Consider the following 22,467-nt stretch of genomic DNA (forward strand, 5'->3'; position numbering starts at 1 on the left):
TATTCCATTGTATGGATATGCCACTTTCCCATTTATCCATCAGTCTTAAACTTTTTAATCAACCTGTACCTCAGTCTTCCAATTTGTAAAATGGGCACAATACTGGTAACTTACTTGGAACAAATCCTGGCACTTACTACGTTCTCTGTTAGCTCATATTATTACATTTAATTGTCCACTCTTGGGTGGTACGAATGCTTACCACATGGGGGCTCAAACCGAGAGCATCTAGGACGGAATCTGACTTCTTGCCAGTGGGCACTGCCTTAACGGTGGGGTCTCCGCGCCCCTCTGGGCGGGGCCTGGAAGCGGGAGCGGAGGGCGGAAGTGCGCAGTCCCTGAAGGGTGCGGGGCGGTGCGGGGAGAGAGAGGCACACGGCCCGGGAGGAAGGGGGGAGGGGCGGAAAAGTGGAAGAACCCGACCGCGGAGCGAAGAGGCAACAGGGAGGGCGCGCGCGCAGGCGGGAGCCTGGGGGCGTGGCCTGTGATGGGGCGTGGCCGGAGCGTGGTGCGGGACAGGGCGCGGGCATGTCGGGCTCCCAGCTTCCGCTCAGCCCCTGCTGGCGTGGACTGCTGCCCAGGTCCGCTTCCTGCGCGGGGCAGAAGGCACGGAGCCCAGGCCGCCTGCGGGTCCGGGCGCGCCCCGGGTGGAGTCCGAACCCCGAGGATCACTCGGGGGCGAGAGCGCCCCCCTCTTCCGGGGAAGGCCCGGCCGGGTAAGCGGGGGCGGGGCCTGGCCGCCCGAGTCGCCGCAGCTTTGCCCCACCCCTCTCTTCGGCCTGGTGCCAGGGCTTGTGAGCCCGGGCCGTGGGAAGGCCCTGAGGAGCGAAAATCCAGGGCAGCCGAGTTCTGCGCTTCAATCCTCGCCCTCTGCCGGAGGAATGTGGGAGACCAGCGCTCTGACCAGCTCTTTGATAGGCAGTTAGCACCGAGGCGACATTATCTTCTGTACTGTGTGGTGGGCGTTGAGTTTTTAGACTTCTTTCTTAAAATATTAAGAGGACGAGCTAGAGTCACATCCACTTCCAGGCTGATACTTCAAAACAGGAAGTGTTTAGATTTTAAAAACGACCTCCCTCGGAGGGAGCCCTGAGCCGGAAAATCAAGATAGTATACACGCTATCCCGAGGGTCCCTCTGTTACCTCAAAGGGATCAGTTAACTTTCTGGACTTCCCTCATTTTGTCAGCTGTAGAACGAATGAGCTCCAGGGCTTTCGGTTCTGGATTCTGTAAAAGTCTGGTATAGCTGAACAGCCTCAGTGTGTGTGTCCTTACTGGTGGCTGCAAACAGTGACGAGGGCAAAGAGAATGCAAGGTGTTGGGGACTCTTATAGGTAGACAAGCCCTGTGCTCAGGACCTGCCAGTCAGCAGAACTGGGGGAGTCCACCTCAGGGTCAGGGAGAATGGAAATACATGTGTAGTAGCAGGGGATCTGGGCCGACGAAGGAGGAGAAGGCTGTGTTTTGAGAAGAGGGGAGAGCTCTCAGACTGGGAAGAGCGGGTGCAGTGTACAAGAGCTAGGCTGGTGTGATGAGAGTGTCAATGGGACCCGTGATGCAAGCATATTAAATACTTCTGTGGTCCAAGGGAACAGACGTTAACACCTTTTCTGGGGTCAGGTCAAGCTCATCTTCCTGAGAGGGTCTTTAGCCCCAACCAGGTGCTCTGACATGGATGAGTACTTCAAGCCTGCCTTATCAAAAAGACCTGTGTGATTGTGATTTGCATGAAGAGGAGGGGATAAGGGGCAGAGGATGGGTTTGTGGGATGCTTTCAGGGCTGTATCTTACTCATTTGTTTTTCCAAAAATCCCTAGCAGAGAGCATTGCACACAGCTGCTTCTCATTTGTGTGGTAAAATCTAATACCAAAATCACAGAATGAAAAGCATCGCGAATTCTCTTTCCCACCTTCCTGCCACCCACCCCCCAGTCTGATAATAATAGAAACCCTTTTCTTGTTCATTCTATCCTTGGTGCTGGCAATTATTTTAATGGCAGATAAAGGCTTTCATTCCATATTTAGGCCATTCCTACAATATTTTCTTTCATTCTGGGCAAGAGGGACTCCCTGCAATATTGTCTTCCATACTTTTGAAGAGGGACTTTATTGAACTGCAGCATGTCCAAGAGAGGCTGGGTGAGATGGTTAGGAGTCTATAAATCATGTCATATGAAGAGCAGTTGGGCATATTTGAACTGCAGGGACATGGTACTCAGTGGGGGAGGTGACAGATGTCTTCAAATAAAGTGAAGGGCTGCCAGGAGGAGAAGGACTTGTTTTATATTTCTCAAGTGAGGAGAAACTGTAGGGAGCTAATTTTGTTTAGCATGACTGAAAACCTTTTAATGGTTAGAACAGTCCAGAAATGGAATGGGCTCTCCCCAGGAAGCCTTGATTTACAATCAGAGGAGGTGTTTACTCGGACTGGATTCCATGTGTGGAGATTATTATAGGAGAATTGATGCAGGGGGTGAAAAATTAAGGAAAAGAGACTTCTAAGGTCACTTCCAGACATCTGATATTATATGTTAAATTTTGGTTAAGAATATCTGACCTCATCCCACTCACACTGAAGCTTTTTTCTTGTTTCCAAGGCTTGAGAGTGGAGGGTTGAGGAGTATGACTGTCAGGTGGGGGGACTAATAAATTGTAATAGGGAGGTAGTAGACAAGGTGAGAAATAGCCCAAGAAAGAGGGCTCTCCTAAAGGAAGACTGCCTAGCCACTTCACAGTTTTGTTTTCTGGGGTCATTATGTTTAGCTTCGGAGAAGTGCCATGTGGTTAAGTGAGTATATTGGTGCATAACTTTTTCTCTCTTTCCTACTAGGTCCTTTCTGTAAACCACACTCTATTTCCTTGTTGCCAACCCTGATCAAAGTGGCAGATTTAAAGATGAAATGACAAGCAGTTTAAATTAACCGTGGAATCTAGATCTGCGTTCTATTTTTGTTCCTTCCCTGTTGTTGTGTAGGTCAGTAGGTAGATGTTTGATTCACATACCCAATGTGCTTCTCTTGCCTTGGCTTTTAGGTGGTTTTGTCAGCCTTATTTGATCTTGTTTTGATTGGAGCCCAGCTTCATAGTCTGGAGTTTATCTTGACATAATACAATGTACAAAAGACAAAGCTATCGTGCCTGCAACCACTGCCTAATGGTCCAGATGTTTTCCCTCTTAGTTTACGTTACAGCTGTATATGGCACATCACAGAACATCCTTTTTCATTAAATTATTGATATGGGATGTGAAAACATTTTGAAAGCAGAAACAGCGTACAAGTGTAAATTACTATTCTAGATAATATGCTAGTCTTAGGGGGGACTTTATGTAGATATTTGCTAGTACCTTCCAGCAGAACATGGCTTTGTTGGTTTTATGACATGTTCTTAGATGAATACAGCTGCTATTGTAAATTGGCATCTTTAATTTTTGGTGATTTGATGTGTCTGGTTTTGAAATGATGTTTCTTCTAGATGCGTGATCCCCAGTTGAAGTTTCATCTTTGATCCTCTGCTTTCTTACTCAAAACATCACATACCTCTTTGATACACTTTATCAAACAGAAATATTCTCTTCTTTAAACTTCACTAAATTGGCAAGTTGGAAACAAACTTTTTTTTCTGCTTAAAAATCAATTCACAGCCTGTACTTTGTTTAGGGAGCACATGCTCAGGAAAGTAATCATTTCTACCTAAAGTACATCAAGTCACTGAATTATCTTACAGTGTTGCTAAACATATCCAATACTACTTGTATTGAAATCAAAGCATTGTCATATGTACTACCTGTAGTATTACTAAAAGAATATTTATTGCATAGTTACTCTTAATATAACCATCTTCATTCTTACCACCTATTATGAACTTGCTCATATAGTGGCTTAATTTTTTTCTTTTCAGGGACCTATATCTCCCCGTCTCCAATGAACCTTCTTGAGTTATGACCATAGATAACACCTAGTGTTGGTTTGTGTGCAGATAGTGATGACTTAAATGTTTATTATGTGGAGGAATTGAGCTTACTTTTGTATGTCTTAAGTATCATCAGTTGTAACCAGATGAGCACCAGTTTGAAAACTCTGATGGCTATAAAGGAAAACTCAGAACACATCATTTTGGAGTATTTTGAAAACATCTCATGTATTTTCATACCTTGTCTTGTAGAAAGAATAAAACTCCTAAAAACAAACATTCTAAACATGACAAAAGGGTGTAGGCAATATTAAGCCAACCAAAGATGACACTTATCGGGATCAAGCCTTTTCTCTTTCATCTTTATTCTTGTCAATTATTGACAAAAAGGAAAGAAGACAAGAAAAACACATCCAAAAAGTCTTCGGCAAGACCCATTGTCAGACATAACTTATAAAAGATTTTACAGAAACCTCATCTCTCCCCAGGAAAGTAAATCAAGACGAGACCAAGAGAGCTGTGTAAGTATATATGTGTGCTTGTCAAGATGAACACAGCGAACACCAGATAGCCAGTACTTCTAGAGAGAATTGCAATGAAGATCTTAAAACTGCTTCCTACTATTTTGATGATAGGATCCTAGCAGATTCCGAAAAACAGAAAAGGGCACACAAAGGCAATCATTGTTGGCCTTGTATTAGGAGTTGCCATCCCTGAAATAAACAGCTGTCCTCATAGCATAGAGCTTCCTTTGTCATCCAGTCCATCTGTGCTGGAATTGAAAACATGTAACTCAGAAGATGAATTTTGGGTGGAGAGTCTGAAAGATAAGCGGGTTTCTCAAACGGGCACAGCAAGCACTAGAAAAATAGGCAATAGTTTTGATCATAGTCAAGAGATATTTCTGACTCAGAAGACTTTTTTTTTTTTAAAGATTTTATTTATTTATTTGACAGAGACAGCCAGAGGGGGAACACAAGCAGGGGGAGTGGGAGAGGGAGAAGCAGGCTCCCCCTGGAGCGGGAGCCCGACACGGAGCTCAATCCTAGGACCTCGGGATCATGACCTGAGCCCAAGGCAGACGCTTAATGACTGAGCCACCCAGGCTCCCCAGAAGTCTTTTTTTTTTTTTTTAATTGAGACTTTTCCCCAGTTATCGTAGTAGTCACTGCAGTTATTTGTCTTTAGCAAGTCCCAAACATTTTAGGGACGGAAGTAGGGAAGGCAGAAGTAGAGAAGGGAGTCACCATTTTGTGATTCTGCAGAAGTTTAGCAGAGATCTTTAAGTGGAGAAAAGCTCAAGAGTGCAGCCACCTCACTCAGAGCAGCTTAAGATCCTTTAAGAGAATCACAAGTCACGTGGGCACCCAAGATGGGTCCAGTCAGATTTCTTGTGTTCTTCAGCCATAGCTACCTCCTTGCTCTTCAGAAAGAAAGTAGATTTGGAGGAAAGCCTCTGGATTCGAGTTGGACTGGAGGAAGCAGGACTTGGTTAAAAGGGGCTGAGTGTATTTTGTAACATGTTGGATGCTTGTGATGGAGTATGCAGGACTCCTAAAAATGTTTTGGAGACCGTGGGCCTTATAGAAGATAATAATGAAGACTCAGGTATAATGACTTAATGGCAAGATGGAATTAATCATTTTTCTTAAAAAGTGACCATGATACAAATACTCCTAGAAAGCTGTTAGTGAAAATAACCAAGACAAAAGTTTAAGCCTAGAAATTGCACAGGAATATGAGCAAATCCAAATTTAAAGCAGAGTTTTTTTGTTTTTATGTTTCAGTGTTCTTTTTAAGAAAATTAAAAATCTAGAGGTGGCTGGGTGGCTCAGTCTGTTAAGTGTCTGACTCTTGATTTCGGCTCAGGTCATGATCTCAGGGTCATTAGATCAAGCTGTGAGTCAGCTCTGTGCTGGGTGTGGAGCCTGATGCCTGCTTAAGATTCTCTCTCCCTTTCCTTCTGCCCCTTCCTCCCTGCTATCTCTCTCTCTCTCAAAAAAGAATAAAAAAAAGAAAAAAATTTAGCATGATACACACACATGTGCACACATACATACGTACATGAATTTGAATTTTAGCATTTTTTTATTGCTGTAAATTGAAGAAAATGGGCTGGAGAAGTGGGGCAACAGTAATTTCTTGGGATGTTAACATCGAGTTACCAACAAATACATAAAGCAATGTTATTTGACCTCCATTTTGAATAAGAATACAAAATAGTAGTGTTAGCTGTGCACCTTTCCAGAAAAAAAAGTTTAAAAAAATGTAGTTATCCTCAGTGGAACTATATTTATAGGAAACAGCTGAATAGTAAAAAATTTGGTCACTGATGGTTTATAAAGAGGGATTTTTGGCAAATGTAAAAATGACCATATATTAATTTTTTCCCCAGAAGTTTTGATGTCTTGTAAACAGCCTGTGTTTAGGTTTCCTTACCATATGAGAAATACTTATTTAAACAAAACCTAGAGTTTGATCCTTAGCTATTAAATTAAAACTGTGCTTATTCTAAAACATTCAGTTTAGAAACATGAGTACGTTTGTGCAAATAGATGATTGCTTAAATTCCCAATTACATCACCTAGTCTTTTTTGCTATTGTTTAAGCAGTAAAATTTATATTACTCCAAATACTATTTTTAAGGTTCAAAGCTTACTATTTGGGAACTTGGGATCTTAAATATTATTTGTACATTGTTCCTGTGTTGTAATAAAGTCACGCTGTATAATATTTTATAGATACTTTTGACCAGTGTGAGAATAGATATGACATCATAGTATATGGTGCAACTGTTGAAAGGTTATTTGTACTTTTAAAATACTGTTTTTATGTTTCCCACAATACAATATTTTTCTCAGTTTGCATGTATAAATGCTAAGACAATTTAGAGGCGTGTGCAAATGTTCCTTGTCTGAGCTTACTGAAAACTGACTTAAGTATTTTCAATTTGTAGAATATATTACTTGCCAGATGTTTTTGGTTCTTCATACAATTTAGAAGCAACTCTCTGATTATGCTAACTATTAATTTACAAAAATTGGCAAATGACTTTAGTTGTCATACCTCATTTGAAATCAAGCTGGTGAAAGAAATAAAGTTGTAGATCTTGCCTTTTTCTTTACAGTCATTCCAAGATCGAAATACTTCGTATGTCTGGATTTCTATTTATACACAGAATATTTGATCCCTTTGATATATGTAAAAATTCAATGGCTGCAATCAGTGTAGAGCATTTTAGAAGGGGGTACTTGGTTATGTGTGTTTGTGCCATAAACACTGAACAGTAGCACCAAGACAGTCTATGCATAGTGAGTTGACCAATGCCAAAAAAAAAAAAAAAAAAGAGTAATGCTACACTCTTCAAAGCCCCTCTTCCCTTTGTGAGATGATTAGGTCTTATCCTTCTCTTTTGTTTTGCAGGCAGGGGCCATCCACGTAACTGCCACAAGGAATCTTCAATATGCAGGGACAAGATAAACACCTGTTCCTCATCAGGCCCTGGGACACCCTCTGGCTATATACTCAGGTGAGTGGTCATTGGGATGGCCCTATCTGGAGCACTGCTGCAATGATGCCCTGAGTGCATTCCCCTATCTGGAGATTGGAATGAGGACTTTGAAGTTTTTCTCCACTGAACAGCCTGGCTTCAGGGACATGCTGGAGCCTCCTAGTGGTGGCCTCTGGGCATGGGAATGCTCATAACAGCAGGGTGAATGGGACCTGCCAAGTTCAAAGTACTTCGGCAAGAGTTATTATCACTGCAAAGGGGTTTAGGCACCTACCCAGCATCTTGTAGACTGAAACATGAAGGATAATGACATATTCTGACCTTCCAGGGTGTGGTGGGAGTGATGAGAAAAGGGCTTTGGTGCCAGTGGATGGTTTAGCCTGGAGTGTTCCACAGGAACAAAAAAGCAGGATTGCTGTGCATAATGACAACCTTTGACAGGATCAGAATGGGACTCAGGTGAATCAGATCTCCTGGCGATTTTGGTGATTTGAATCTACTTTCAAGGTTTTGCTGCTCTGAGCTCTGTGGATTTCAAATGGTCTAATAGTCACTTTGGCTAATACATTAATTTACTTAGAGACTTTACAAATTAAGCCAGTCAATACCTGCTAAGCACCTACCATGTGCTAGATATTGTGTAAGTGCTGTGGCAAATTCTGAGATGAATCACAGTTCCTACCCTGTAGGAGCTCATAGTTTGGTGGGGGATATAAGACATGTAGACCAATCACTGGAATAGAGGGTGGGAAGTGGTAATGATTCAAGATGAATAGAAATAGACAATAAAGCGAGTTCAGAGGCGATTTGGGGATGGTTCAGGCAGGAAAGGGGCTTTGAAGAGTGTAGCATTACTCCAAGTGGGCAACTTAGTTCTGGAGTAAAATTAACACAACTTGATTATAAACTGATTATAAAAAGGGGCCAGGGGCGGAAAGAATCAAAAATGCTATGATGTGGGCGCCTGGGTGGCTCAGATGGTTAAGCTTCTGCCTTCGGCTCAGGTCATGATCCCAGGGTCCTGGGATCGAGTCCCGCATCGGGCTCCCTGAGGAGGGAGCCCGCTTCTCCCTCTGCCTCTCTCTATCTCTTATGAATAAATAAATAAAATCTTTTAAAAAAAATGCTATGATGTTTATAAGTATGGGTGGCAGAGGAGATTGTGGAATCGACAGGGGGTGCAGAAGGCAAAGCATATGTGGAGGGATATGGAAGGGGTGCAGTTTTGGACAAAAGGAGTTCAAGGTGGAAATTCAGACTTGGAGTATGGGAGGGGAAATGGCTCTGGAGGTACAGAATACAGGCTCATTTGCATTGGAAAGAAGACAAAGCAGCAGAATTGTGTAAGGTTTCAGAGACCAGGTAGAGAGAGATCTGTTCTCTGTGGAGAAAGAGTGAGAGACAACATGGGAGTGAGTCTGTGTTCAGGAGTCAGACAGACCTGAGTTTGAATTTCAGCTCTGCCACATACTGTTTGTGGCTGTGGGCAAGTTACCGAACCTCTCTAAGCCTCAGTTTCCTCATCTACAAAATGGGATAGAAAATAGCGTTTTTCTCAGAGTAGATGTGAGAATTCAGTAAGATGGTATATATAAAATATTTAGGATGACGTCTGGCATATGCTCAATAAAAGCGAATTATTTCCAAAAAATGTATTACCACTAATAATAGAAATGACTGTGGACAGCAACCTGGGGGTACTGACATTTTGGAGGGTTGGAGGAAGAGAAATCAGAGAAGAAGATAAGAAAAATCAACAGAAGAGGATCACCAGACTATAGTTTTGCAGTGTTAGGAGAGAATTTTACAAGGACGTGGTGACCACTGTTATCAGTTAAAGTGATAAGTTAATGTGGATGAGTGTAGATCAAATACCATTACATTTGGGGAATATGTTAGTTTGTTAGGGCTTCCATAACAAAGTACCACGGATTGGGTGGTTTAAACAACAGGCAGGTATTGTCTCACACTTCTGGAGGCTAGGAGTCTGAAATCAAGGTGTCAGCAGAGTTGGTTCCTTCAGAGAGTATGAGGATGAATATGTTCCATGCCTCTCCCCTAGCTTATGGTGGTTTGCTGGCCATCTTGGCATTCCTTGGCATGTTCCGATCCCTGCCTTTGTAAATCACATGGCACTCTCCTTGTGTGTTTGTCTGTGCCAAATTTCCTCTTCATAATAAGGACACCAGTCATATTGGATTGGGGGCCCTCCCTACTCCAGTATGACTTCATCTTAACTAATTTTATCTGCAACGGCCCTATTTCCAAATTTCCAAATAATGTCACATAGTGAGGTACTAGGGTTAGGACTTCAACATATGAATTTTGTTGGTATGCAATTAAACTCATAACAGGGAAGGTAGATGGAAGAATCGTTTAGGCACAGATCAGATTATACATACAGCAAGAAAATAAGAAAGTGGAATTCTAAGATGGAAGTAAAACCGAGGAACATGGGACAAATTGAAGTATACTGACCATGAGGGCAGAGAAGATGTTTAAAATGAGGAGAAAGCAAGATGGATGGATGAATAATAGTCTGAGTCTATATCTAAGTCCAGAGGATGGTCTTTTCTGTACCCTTCTGCCAGGCCCTATGCTCTTTTCTTTTGTTTTTGCCTGAATTATATGGAGAATTGGTTTATCTCTCCAGTTTTCTCATGAAAAAAAAAAACAGTTGTTAAGAAATTGTCATCAAGAGAGAAAGAAAGCAACACATGCAAGCAGCCCTGATTGATATTCTACTATAGAAATATAATGAGGGAGGGAGAAAGGGAGTCCTCCTTTGGATGCAACCAGAGTGTATCTATCTGTAGAATTTCAGGATTTCTTAAAAAAAATTTTTTTTTTGAAAGGAAGATATGTAGCTTAGAATGAAGAACATTTCCTTTGAGAAAAAGCTTTAAAGATAGTAATAATCTTAATTAAATAGTGTTTCATATTCAGAAGGGAACAAAATTATAAATGTACATACAACTTTCTCAACCATATGTTCTTTTAATGATATTAATATATCCCTAGAGATAATAGTAAAGCTTCTTCCTAATTAGGTAGTATTTTATTAAACTGAAAGAAATCTCATGTTAGTTTGAATACCATTTTCAAGAATTAAATAACATTTATAGTCTTAAATAAAGAGGATTTTGCTTTCTTCCATGGAAATTATTGGTGCTGGTTAAAAACCAGTTTTAGAATGAAGGAAAACAAGGGGTCTGCTTGCTAATTGAAGACAATTCAAATTCTCCCAAGATTTTGCCAAGCATGAATATATTATTGCTGATTCTATTTGTGCCAAGATAGCTATTTTAAGGAAAAATTAGGATAATTTAAACTTCATACAAATCTGATTTCTGCAGTTGACTAATCTCTTCAATCAAATCAGTCAAAATAATTTACATTTATAGATTCAGCCTAAATTAACCTTAAGGGTATATAGTATGGAACAAGGTCATGAGCCCTGGGGCTGGAAACAGAAAGACTAGAGTTCAAACCCTGGTTCTATGATTAAAGAAAAAACAGGAGAACAAAGTATATAAAATTGAAATGACAGAGATTAAACTAATTGTAAGGAATACTACATGTACCTATATGGCAGTATGTTTGAAAACAGGAAAAAAAAGGGTTGATTTCCCCCCAAAATATAAATCCCCCAAGGGAATAAGCTGATGTGGAAAATATGAATGTACTAGTTACTATACAACATGTTGGAAAGGTGATTAAAAGGCTATGATTGAAGAAGACAACAGGCCCAGACAGAGTCACAATTGTTTTTCTCATTTTTAAAGGACAGTTTAAATTTATAATTAGGTCATAGACAGTGATCACATATGAATATAGGTGCAACATTTCTAAATAAAACATTAACAAATAGATTCTAATAATGTATTTAGGAGTAGTAAAACAAGTATAGTTTATTTCAAGAATACAACTACTGGAAACCTATCAACATGATCCATTCATCAATAAATTATGGGGGAAAATATATCAACATATCAGTTTGAAAGACATCTGATTAAATTAGGGACTATCCCTAAGAAAAACTTCCCCCCAAATAAAGATTATCTACCAAAATGAACAGCAAATATTATCCTAAATGGTAAAATAGTAAAACCATTGGGTTTAATTCAAAGCAAGAACTAGACAAAATGCCTATCCTCGACATTATTATTTAACATTGTCTTGGAGATTTGTGCAAATATAATGAATAAGTAAAATAATTTGGTAAAAAAAATACTGAGAAAGAGGAGAAAAATAAGCTCTTTTTCTGGCCATATGACTATATGCACGGAAAATCCAGGAAGCCAGGGCACCTGGGTGGCTCAGGCAGTTAAGCGTCTGCCTTCAGCTCAGGTCATGATCCCAGGGTCCTGGGATCGAGCCCCACATCGGGTTCCCTGCTCCGTGGAGAGTCTGCTTCTTCCCCTTCCTCTGCCTCCCCCGATAAATATATTAATATCAGCAGTTTTTATCTACAAAAATAAAGAGCTACAAATGGAAATGCTAGCAACTGCTTAATAACAACAAAATTATAAAACAGGAATAAATTTAATATGGAACAAATAAATCATTAGGAGTTATATGTCTTATAGAAGGTCATAAAACAAGATATAAGCAAATAAAAACACCATGTTTTTGGATGGGAAGACAAGTTAAAATGGTCAGTTCTTCTAAAATTAATATGTAGAGTTAATGTGATTCTTATTAGGATCCCAGTGGGTTTGGGGTGGGGAGAATACAGAAGCATCAATGCCCAAAGATGGCTCAGAAAAATATAAGAAGACTAGTGAGAGAGGGTTTATAAGATGTCAGAGTATACTAATACTATAAATTAAATATTACATTGACATAAGAATAGGTAACTAGATCAGTAAAACAGAATAAAGATTCTGGAGATAAATCCTGGACTAAATAAGCATCTTCTACATTAGAAAGTTGGTAGTTTAGCTCAGTGGGAAAGGATATATTCTATAATGAATGGTCCTGGCAAAACTGGCTATCTATTTGGAAGAAAAACTTGGACCCTTGTCTTACATTTATTCAAAAAAATTAAGTATAAGGACTAAATATAAAAAATTATACAATAATGTCTTGCAAGATAATCTGGGAGGCTGCATTCCCAGATTTCCTAAGAATTGGGAATGCTGGGGAAATACCCCTTTAACCAGAAGTTTAATCATACTTATTTATATAAAAATTCACACTTCTGTATGGCAAAGTTCATCAGCAGAGTCAATGGACAAATGACTGATTTGGAAAAAAAATGATTGTCATGCAGATGATAGATATATAACTTGTAATGAAAATATACCAAGAACTCTTACAAATGGAACCAAAAGACAAACTACCCAGTAAAAAATGGCCAAGTCATATAAACAGGCATTTTGTGGAAGAGCAAAGCTTTTTGCCAGCAAACATATGAAAAGGTGCCCAAATTCATTAGAAATTAGAGAAATGCAAATTAAAGTAATAATGAGATTAATCCTTACCTCTTCCAGACTGGTGGAAAGAAGCAGTAATGATGACTGCTGGTGGGTTATAGAAAAAGAGGTACTTGCATACTTTGCCAAAGGAAAGGTGAATTATTTCAGTCCTTCTGCAAAGTAATCTGGCAACTCCTTTTAAAAGTAAAAATATATTTTTCCTTCAACCTGGCAATTCCTCTCATTGACTTTTTAAAAAAATTTTTTTATTGTTATGTTAATCCCCATACATTACATCATTAGTTTTAGATGTAGTGTTCCATGATTCATTGTTTGTGCATAACACCCAGTGCTCCATGCAGAACGTGCCCTCTTTAATACCCATCACCAGGCTAACCCATCCTACCTCCCTCCCCTCTAGAACCCTCAGTTTGTTTTTCAGAGTCCATCGTCTCTCATGGTTTATCTACCACTCTGATTTACCCCCTTCATTCTTCCCCTCCTGCTATCTTCTTTTTTTTTCTTAACCTATATTGCATTATTTGTTTCATAGGTACAGATCTGAGATTCAACAGTCTTGCACAATTCACAGCGCTTACCAGAGCACATACCCTCCCCAGTGTCTATCACCCAGTCAGCCCATCCGTCCCACCCCACCCCTCACTCCAGCAACCCTCAGTTTGTTTCCTGAGATTAAGAATTCCTCATATCAGTGAGGTCATATGATACATGTCTTTCTCTGATTGACTTATTTCGCTCAGCATAATACCCTCCAGTTCCATCCACGTCATTGCAAATGGCAAGATCTCATTCCTTTTGATGGCTGCATAATATTCCATTGTATATATATACCACACCTTCTTTATCCATTCATCTGTCGATGGACATCTTGGCTCTTTCCACAGTTTGGCTATTGTGGACATTGCTGCTATAAACATCGGGGTGCACATACCCCTTCAGATCCCTACTTTTGTATCTTTGGGGTAAATACCCAGTCGTGCAATTGCTGGATCGTAGGGTAGTTCTATTTTCAACTTTTTGAGGAACCTCCATACTGTTTTCCAGAGTGGCTGCACCAGCTTGCGTTCCCACCAACAGTGTAGGAGGGTTCCCCTTTCTCCACATCCCCGCCAACATCTGTCATTTCCTGACTTGTTCATTTTAGCCATTCTGACTGGTGTGAGGTGGTATCTCGTTGAGGTTTTGATTTGGATTTCCCTGATGCCAAGCGATGTTGAGCACTTTTTCATGTGTCTGTTGGCCATTTGGATGTCTTCTTTGGACAAATGTCTGTTCATGTCTTCTGCCCATTTCTTGATTGGATTCTTTGTTCTTTGGGTGTTGAGTTTGATAAGTTCTTTATAGATTTTGGATACTAGCCCTTTATCTGATATGTCATTTGCAAATATCTTCTCCCATTCTGTTGGTTGTCTTTTGGTTTTGTTGACTGTTTCTTTTGCTGTGCAAAAGCTTTTTATCTTGATGAAGTCCCAATAGTTCATTTTTGCCCTTGCTTCCCTTGCCTTTGGCGATGTTTCTAGGAAGAAGTTGCTGCGGCTGAGGTCGAAGAGGTTGCTGCCTGTGTTCTCTTTTAGGATTTTGATGGACTCCTGTCTCACATTGAGGTCTTTCATCCATCTTGAGTCTATTTTTGTGTGTGGTGTAAGGAAATGGTCCAGTTTCATTCTTCTGCATGTGGCTATCCAGTTTTCCCAACACCATTTGTTGAAGAGACTGTCTTTTTTCCATTGGACATTCTTTCCTGCTTTGTCAAAGATTAGTTGACCATAGAGTTGAGGGTCCATTTCTGGGCTCTCTGTTCTGTTCCATTGATCTATGTGTCTGTTTTTGTGCCAGTACCATACTGTCTTGATGATGACAGCTTTGTAATAGAGCTGGAAGTCTGGGGTTGTGATGCCGCCAGCTTTGCTTTTCTTTTTCAACATTCCTCTGGCTATTCGGGGTCTTTTCTGGTTCCATACAAATTTTAGGATTATTTGTTCCATTTCTTTGAAAAAAGTGGATGGTATTTTGATGGGGATTGCATTGAATGTGTAGATTGCTCTAGGTAGCATTGACATCTTCACAATATTTGTTCTTCCAATCCATGAGCATGGAACGTTTTTCCATTTCTTTGTGTCTTCCTCAATTTCTTTCATGAGTATTTTATAGTTTTCTGAGTACAGATCCTTTGCCTCTTTGGTTAGATTTCTTCCTAGGTATCTTATGGTTTTGGGTGCAATTGTAAATGGGATCGACTCCTTAATTTCTCTTTCTTCTGTCTTGTTGTTGGTGTATAGGAATGCCACTGACTTCTGTGCACTGATTTTATATCCTGCCACTTTACTGAATTCCTGTATGAGTTCTAGCAGTTTTGGTGTGGAGTCTTTGGGGTTTTCCACATAAAGTATCATATCATCTGCAAAGAGTGAGAGTTTGACTTCTTCTTTGCCGATTTGGATGCCTTTGATTTCTTTTTGCTGTCTGATTGCTGTGGCTACGACTTCTAATACTATGTTGAATAGCAGTGGTGATAGTGGACATCCCTGCCGCGTTCCTGACCTTAGGGGGAAAGCTCTCAGTTTTTCCCCATTGAGAATGATATTCGCTGTAGGTTTTTCATAGATGGCTTTTATGATATTGAGGTATGTACCCTCCATGCCTATACTCTGAAGAGTTTTGATCAAGAAAGGATGCTGTACTTTGTCAAATGTTTTTTCTGCATCTATTGAGAGGATCATATGGTTCTTGTTCTTTCTTTTGTTAATGTATTGTATCACGTTGATTGATTTGCAGATGTTGAACCAACCTTGCAGCCCAGGGATAAATCCCACTTGGTCGTGGTGAATAATCCTTTTAATGTACTGTTGGATCCTATTGGCTAGTATTTTGGTGAGAATTTTTGCATCCATGTTCATCAGGGATATTGGTCTGTAATTCTCCTTTTTGATGGGGTCTTTGTCTGGTTTTAGGATCAAGGTAATGGTGGCCTCATAAAATGAGTTTGGAAGTTTTCCTTCCATTTCTATTTTTTGGAACAGTTTCAGAAGAATAGGTATTAATTCTTCTTTAAATGTTTGGTAGAATTCCCCTGGGAAGCCATCTGGCCCTGGGCTTTTGTTTGTTGGGAAATTTTTGATGACTGCTTCAATTTCCTTAGTGGTTATCGGTCTGTTCAGGTTTTCTATTTCTTCCTGGTTCAGTTTTGGTAGTTGATACACCTCTAGGAATGCATCCATTTCTTCCAGGTTATCTAATTTGCTGGCATAGAGTTGCTCATAATATGTTCTTATAATTGTTTGTATTTCTTTGGTGTTGGTTGTGATCTCTCCTCTTTCATTCATGATTTTGTTGATTTGGGTCATTTCTCTTTTCTTTTTGAAAAGTCTGGCCAAGGGTTTATCAATCTTGTTAATTCTTTCAAAGAACCAGCTCCTAGTTTCGTTGATCTGTTCTACTGTTCTTTTAGTTTCTATTTCATTGATTTCTGCTCTGATCTTTATTATTTCTCTTCTCCTGCTGGGTTTAGGCTTTATTTGCTGTTCTTTCTCCAGCTCCTTTAGGTGTAGGGTTAGGTTGTGTACTTGAGACCTTTCTTGTTTCTTGAGAAAGGCTTGTATTGCTATATACTTTCCTCTTAGGACTGCCTTTGCTGCATCCCAAAGATTTTGAACAGTTGTGTTTTCATTTTCATTGGTTTCCATGAATTTTTTTAATTCTTCTTTAATTTCCTGGTTGACCCATTCGTTCTTTAGTAGGATGCTCTTTAGCCTCCATGTATTTGAGTTCTTTCCGACTTTCCTCTTGTGATTGAGTTCTAGTTTCAAAGCATTGTGGTCTGAAAATAGGCAGGGAATGATCCCAATCTTTTGGTACCGGTTGAGACCTGATTTATGACCTAGGAGGGGATCAATTCTGGAGAATGTTTCATGGGCACTAGAGAAGAATGTGTATTCCGTTGCTTTGGGATGGAATGTTCTGAATATGTCTGTGAAGTCCACTTGGTCCAGTGTGTCATTTAAAGCCTTTATTTCCTTGTTGATCTTTTGCTTAGACGATCTGTCCATTTCAGTGAGGGGGGTGTTAAAGTCCCCCACTATTATTGTATTCTTGTCAATGTGTTTCTTTGCTTTTGTTATTAATTGCCTTATATAGTTGGCTGCTCCCATGTTAGGGGCATAGATATTTACAATTGTTAGATCTTCTTGTTGGATAGACCCTTTAAGTAGGATATAGTGTCCTTCCTCATCTCTTATTACAGTCTTTGGTTTAAAATCTAATTTGTCTGATCTAAGGATTGCCACCCCAGCTTTCTTTTGGTGTCCATTAGCATGGTAAATGGTTTTCCACCCCCTCACTTTCAATCTGGGGGTGTCTTTGGGTCTAAAATGAGTCTCTTGCAGACAGCATATCGATGGGTCTTGTTTTTTAATCCAATCTGATAGCCTGTGTCTTTTGATTGGGGCATTTAGCCCATTTACATTCAGGGTAACTATTGAAAGATATGAATTTAGTGCCATTGTATTGCCTGTAAGGTGACTGTTACTGTATATTTTCTGTGTTCCTTTCTGGTCTATGTTGCTTTTAGGGTCTCTCTTTGCTTAGAGGACCCCTTTCAAGATTTCTTGTAGGGCTGGTTTTGTGTTTGCAAATTCCTTTAGTTTTTGTTTGTCCTGGAAGGTTTTTATCTCTCCTTCTATTTTCAATGACAGCCTAGCTGGATATAGTATTCTTGGCTGCATATTTTTCTCATTTAGTGCTCTGAATATATCCTGCCAGTCCTTTCTGGCCTGCCAGGTCTCTGTGGATAGGTCTGTTGCCAATTTAATGTTTCTACCATTGTAGGTTACATATCTCTTCTCCCGAGCTGCTTTCAGGATTTTCTCTTTGTCTCTGAGACTCATAAGTTTTACTATTAGATGTCGGGGTGTTGACCTATTTTTATTGATTTTGAGAGGGGTCCTCTGTGCTTCCTGGATTTTGATGCCTGTTTCCTTCCCCAAATTAGGGAAGTTCTCTGCTATAATTTGCTCCATTATACCTTCTGCCCCTCTCTCTCTTTCTTCTTCTTCTGGGATCCCAATTATTCTAATGTTGTTTCATCTTATGGTATCACTTATCTCTCAAATTCTGCCCTCGTGATCCAGTAGTTGTTTATCTCTCTTTTTCTCAGCTTCTTTATTTTCCATCATTTGGTCTTCTATCTCACTGATTCCCTCTTCTGCCTCATTTATCCTAGCAGTTAGCGCCCCCATATTTGATTGCACCTCATTAATAGCCTTCTTGATTTCAACTTGGTTAGATTTTAGTTCTTTTACTTCTCCAGAAAGCGTTTCTCTAATAACTTCCATGTTTTTTTCAAGCCCAGCTAGTATCTTTAAAGTGATGATTCTGAACTCTAGATCTGACATCGTACTAATGTCCGTATTGAGTAGGTCCCTGGCAGTCGGTACTACCTCTTGTTCTTTTTGTTGAGGTGATTTTTTCCATCTTGTCATTTTGTCCAGAGGAGAATAGATTAATGAGAGAACAAAATGCTAAGAGGGTAACAAGGTCCCCAGAAAATATACTCTAAACAAATCAGAAAAGACCTGAAGCAGTGGGAAAAGAAAGGGAAAGAGAGAAAAAAGGAAAAAGAAAAAAAAAAAAAGAAAAAGATAAAAACAAACAAAAACAGAACAAAACAAAAAAAACCAGAATATGATCAAATATGATCAGGCTGGTATATAGATCAGTGCCACACAGTAGATTTTGGGTGTATTTTGGTCTGTTAGAAGAAAGTGCCTCCCAAAATTTTAAAGAAAGAAAAACTTATATATGTACAAAAATAAGGGTTGATATGATGAAGGGATGGAATATGACTGTAAAGATGGAAATTATAAAAAATTTTATAAAATGAATTGCTAAGAAGTTGTTTGAAAAAAGAAAGAAGAGGATTTAAAAAAAAGAAAAAAGAAAAAGAGAATGTGATCAGGCAGGGAAGTAGAAAAAAACCATACTCTAGAGATTTAGGGTATATTTTGATCTGTTAGAAGAAACTATCTCAAATTTTTAAAGAGAGAACAACTTATATATATATGCCAAAAATACGGGTAACTATTATGAAGGGATAGAATATGACTCTAAAAATGAAAAATAAAAATGTTTTTTTAAAAACGGGATTGATAAGATGTTGGTTGAAAAAGGGAAAAAGAAAAATTCAAAAAAAAAAGTTAAAAAAAAAATTAACTTTGAAAGACTACAGAATCATGGTAAAAAAGCCATGGATTCTATGTGCAGTATTCCCCTAGCGCTGGAGTTCTGCCGTTCTCATTGATCGGTAAACTTGGTCTTGGCTGGCTGTTCTGGCTGGTCTTCTGGGGGAGGGGCCTGTTGCCGTGGTTCCTAAATGTCTTTGCCGGAGGCGGAATTGCCCTGCCCTTGCCTGGTCCGGACTAAGTAATCTGCTCGGGTTTGCTCTCTGGAGCTTTTGTTTCCTGCAAGCTTTCCGTACAGCTTTGGAGGCGGAGAGTGAAAATGGCGGCCTCCCAATCTCCGCCCCGGAGGAGCCGAGAACTCAGGGCCCCGCTCCTCAGTGAGCCCCCAGAGAAAAGCAGTCAGTCACTCCTGTCTCCCTGGTCTGCGGCCTCACTCCGTGCTCACCGGCCTGTGACCGCGCGTTTCTATCTCTGGCACCCGACCCCGTGTGGAGTCTCCAAACCCCGCAGATCCCTGTGGTGCGCTCCCGTGCCTCTCCTCCCAGGGGAAGAAGGTGAGTCTCCCCGGATCTGCCATTTGTTGGGTCCCTGCTGGAGGAGCAGTGGCCCTACTGTGCCGCGGATCACGGTTTATGGCAACCCCGAGCTGAGAGCCCGCTCCTCGGCTCCGTCTCTACAGCCAGCTTCCCTGCTCCGATACCTGGGAGCTCTGCCCCTCTCAGGCACCCCCGGTCTTTCTGTGACCCCGAGGGTCCTGAGACCACACTGTCCCACGAGGGTTCCACCCCCCACTTAGCCACCGGAGTGACGTCCCTCAGCGGAGCCGACTTCTAAAAGTTCCGATTTTGTGCTCCGGGGCTCTATCACTTGCCAGAAGTGGCCGACGGAGGCCCCCTCCCCCGCCGTCTATCCTCCCGAATATCGCCTCAGATTCACTTCTCCGCACGTCCTACCTTCCAGAAAGTGGTCGCTTTTCTGTTCAGAGAGTTGTTGCTATTCTTTTCTTTGATCTCCTGTTGAGTTTGTAGGTGTTCAGAATGGTTTGATCCCTATCCAGCTGAATTCCTGAGACCAGACGAAATCCAGGTCTCCTACTCCTCCGCCATCTTGCTCCCTATCCCTCTCATTGACTTTTTTCCCCTAGATATTTATTTATTTAAGAGAGAGAGAAAGCTTGAGCAGGGGGATGGGCAGAGGGAGAGGGAGACAAGCAGACTCCCCAATGAGTGGGGAGCCTGAATTGGGGTTGGATCCCAGGACCCTGAGATCATGACCTGAGGCAAAATCAAGAGTCAGAAGCTCAACCAACTGAGCCACCCAGGCACCCCTCATTGATTTTTTTTATACAAATGAACCCAGTCTGATTTGAAAGGATTATTTATTTATTATTATTATTATTATTATTTTTAATTTTATTTTATTATGTTATGTTAAGTCACCATACATCAGTTTTTGATGTAGTGATCCACGATTCATTGTTGGAAGGATCTTTTAAATATATATATATATATATTTTTTTTTTTATTAAAGATTTTTATTTATTTGAGAGAGAATGAGAGAAAGAGAGCACAAGAAGGGGGAAGGTCAGAGGGAGAAGCAGACTCCCTGCTGAGCAGGGAGCCCGATGCAGGACTCGATCCTGGGACTCCAGGATCATGACCTGAGCCGAAGGCTCACTTAACCAACTGAGCCACCCAGGCACCCTTAAATATATTGTTAAATGAGAAAAACAAGATGCCAGGAAATATATATGATTCGGTTTTTATAAGACAAAGAATGAAAAGCCTTTGCTGATGTGAATATGAGTATGTGAGATTATAATATGGAGAAATATACAGAAATATATAGAAGCATACTAGGCTATCAACATGGGTTTTCTATGGTATTGGAGAGAGGGCAGATAGTTAAGCCAATATAATTTTTCAACAATTTCCTATACAACACATTTACTTATTTTTTCCAATTAAAATTTTTATTTTACTGAAAAATTTTTATTAAGGTGAATTTTTTCCATCAACTTTTTTTTAAAGATTTTATTTATTTATTTGACAGGGAGAGACACAGCAAGAGAGGAAACACAGGCAGGGGGAGTGAGAGAGGGAGAAGCAGGCTTCCCGCTGAGCAGGGAGCCCGATGCGGGGCTCGATCCCAGGATCCTGGGATCATGACCTGAGCCGAAGGCAGATGCTTAATGACTGAGCACCCAGGCGCCTCTCCATCAACATTTTTTGACAAAGACTCGATAATTAGCATGTTCTTCCTATCTAGGTGGACTGACTATAACTTACTTATGTTATTGTGAATTTTCTTTTTTGGCCTTATTTTTAATCAGTATGATTTGCTTGGTAGTTACTAATTATTATTATTACATGAAGGTATAAATCAGTCTTACTCTATTTAGCCATCTTATTCTGTGCAAGTCTTTGTGATTGGGATTTAGGGAGAAAATAATCTGAAAATCCACATTTTAAGGTGAAACCTGATATTTAAGCATTGGTGGTTAATTTGAATTTTATGAACCACAGTGTGGGCCAACATTATCTAGGTTCAGTGAAACGTGTCTGCAGGCTGCATACTGTTTTTTGACTTCTGGTGCAGGTCAGCTCTTGGCTGTCCTAATGTTCCTAATGCTGGAAATGTGTGACCTACTAGGAAAATGTCATCCTCTGTCTGAAAAGTCCCTCCTGTCATGGAAATATGGCTGTAACCCCAGGACCCAATAAGTCAGGTATGCCCATGTTTCAGATCTGAACGATGGCAACGGAGATAAGTGTGCTGGGGAGGGATGGTATAGATGCACCCCATACGGTCCCTCATGTTTCAGTGCATCCCCAGGAAATAGCAGCATGGGATGCCGGCTCTCCAGCAGCAGGTGGCAGCATTAGAACAGAGATTGGTCATGTTAGGGCTTGTGATACTCCCAATGTCTTCCTTATTTATATATGAATTAGGGAAGGAACAGATTACTCCAGATCAGTTTTAGATGGAAGAAAATTATTTGCCATACCCTTTCAATTAAAAAAAAGTATTTAAGCCCCTACTATGTGCCAGCCACTGTGCTGTGCATTTCATTTTTAAATTTATTTTTATTAAATTTATTTTTTTGAGTATAGTTGCCACACGAGGTTACATTAGCTTTAGGTGTACAACATAGTGATTTGTCGAGTTGACACATTATGTTATATTCACCACAAGTGTTGTGCTGTTTATTTTAACAGTCGTGTTGTTTAATCTTCACAACCTGTGATGCAGGCAACTATTTCTCTTATTTTAAAGATGAGGAAATTGGGTTTTCAAAGGCTAAAGGAATCTGCCCGAGGCTGTCCTGTTTCTGATAGGCAGAGTTGGGTCTGGAGCTGCTAGATCTTTAACTGTTTTCCTGGAATCATACCTGTCATACCAGCCTACAGTCGAGTTTCTGTCTCA

The 22,467-nt window shown here is 40.4% G+C and overlaps 1 long non-coding RNA gene across 1 annotated transcript in view; it reads left to right on the forward strand.

Moving 5' to 3' along the window:
* Positions 1-248: 248 nt before the first annotated feature.
* LOC118518491 (uncharacterized) overlaps positions 249-22,467 on the forward strand; it is a 190,270-nt gene continuing 168,051 nt past the window's right edge. The window contains exons 1-2 of the long non-coding RNA XR_013442426.1: positions 249-716; positions 7,337-7,442. This is a non-coding gene — a long non-coding RNA (uncharacterized LOC118518491). The remainder of the gene's footprint in view (positions 717-7,336; positions 7,443-22,467) is intronic.

The sequence above is a fragment of the Halichoerus grypus genome, chromosome 11 (genome assembly GCF_964656455.1).
Source record: "Halichoerus grypus chromosome 11, mHalGry1.hap1.1, whole genome shotgun sequence".
In the NCBI taxonomy this organism is placed as follows: domain Eukaryota; kingdom Metazoa; phylum Chordata; class Mammalia; order Carnivora; family Phocidae; genus Halichoerus; species Halichoerus grypus.